The sequence below is a fragment of the Micropterus dolomieu genome, linkage group LG15, assembly GCF_021292245.1.
Source record: "Micropterus dolomieu isolate WLL.071019.BEF.003 ecotype Adirondacks linkage group LG15, ASM2129224v1, whole genome shotgun sequence".
Taxonomy (NCBI): domain Eukaryota; kingdom Metazoa; phylum Chordata; class Actinopteri; order Centrarchiformes; family Centrarchidae; genus Micropterus; species Micropterus dolomieu.
In genome coordinates this window covers 2,723,133-2,723,889 of record NC_060164.1, presented here as the reverse complement: position 1 = coordinate 2,723,889, position 757 = coordinate 2,723,133, and the positions used below count along the sequence as shown (strand labels likewise).

The following is a 757-nucleotide window of genomic DNA, read 5'->3' as shown; positions in this document are numbered from 1 at the left end:
AGCTCTTCTGCATTGTTCGCTCTCATGTCTTTCATCTTTCTCTTGGAAATGCCCCATAGATTCTCTACGGGGTTCAGGTCAGGCCAGTTTGCTGGCCTATCAAGCACAGTAATCCCATAGTCATTGAACCAGGTTTTGGTACTTTTGGCAGTGTGGGCAGGTACCAAGTCCTGCTGGAAAATGAAGTCAGCATCTCCATAAAGCTCGTCTGCTGAAGGAAGCATAAAGTGCTCTAAAATTTTTTGACAAGAGGAATACGACATTTGAAGTCCATGTCCAGGACCCGTCTGTGTGTGGTGGCTCTTGATGCAGTAACTCCAGCCTCAGTCCACTCCTTGTGAAGCTCCCCCACACATTTGAATGGCCTTTTCCTGACAATCCTCTCCAGGCTACGGTCATCCCTGCTGCTTGTGCACCTTTTTTCTTCCACACTTTTCCCTTCCACTTAACTTTCTATTAATGTGCCTTGATACAGCACTTTGAGAACATCCAACGCTTTCCCTCCTTGTGGAGGGTGTCAATGATGGTTTCCTGCACAGCTGTCAGGTCAGCAGTCTTCCCCATGATTGTTAATTCCACTGAACCAGACTGAGAGACTAATTAAAGGCTCAGTTTTGGATTAATTAGCTGATTAGAGTGTGACACTTTGAGCCTACAATACTGAACCTTTTCACAATATTCTAATTTTCTGAGATTTTGAATTTGGGGTTTTCATAAGCTGTACGCAATAATCATCAAAATTATATCAAATAAAGGC

At 43.7% G+C, this 757-nt stretch overlaps 1 protein-coding gene across 5 annotated transcripts in view; it reads left to right on the top strand.

The window, feature by feature from the left end:
* Positions 1–757, top strand: part of gbf1 (golgi brefeldin A resistant guanine nucleotide exchange factor 1) — a 129,532-nt gene that overhangs the window by 85,618 nt on the left and 43,157 nt on the right. The gene's annotated exons all lie outside the window — the stretch shown is intronic.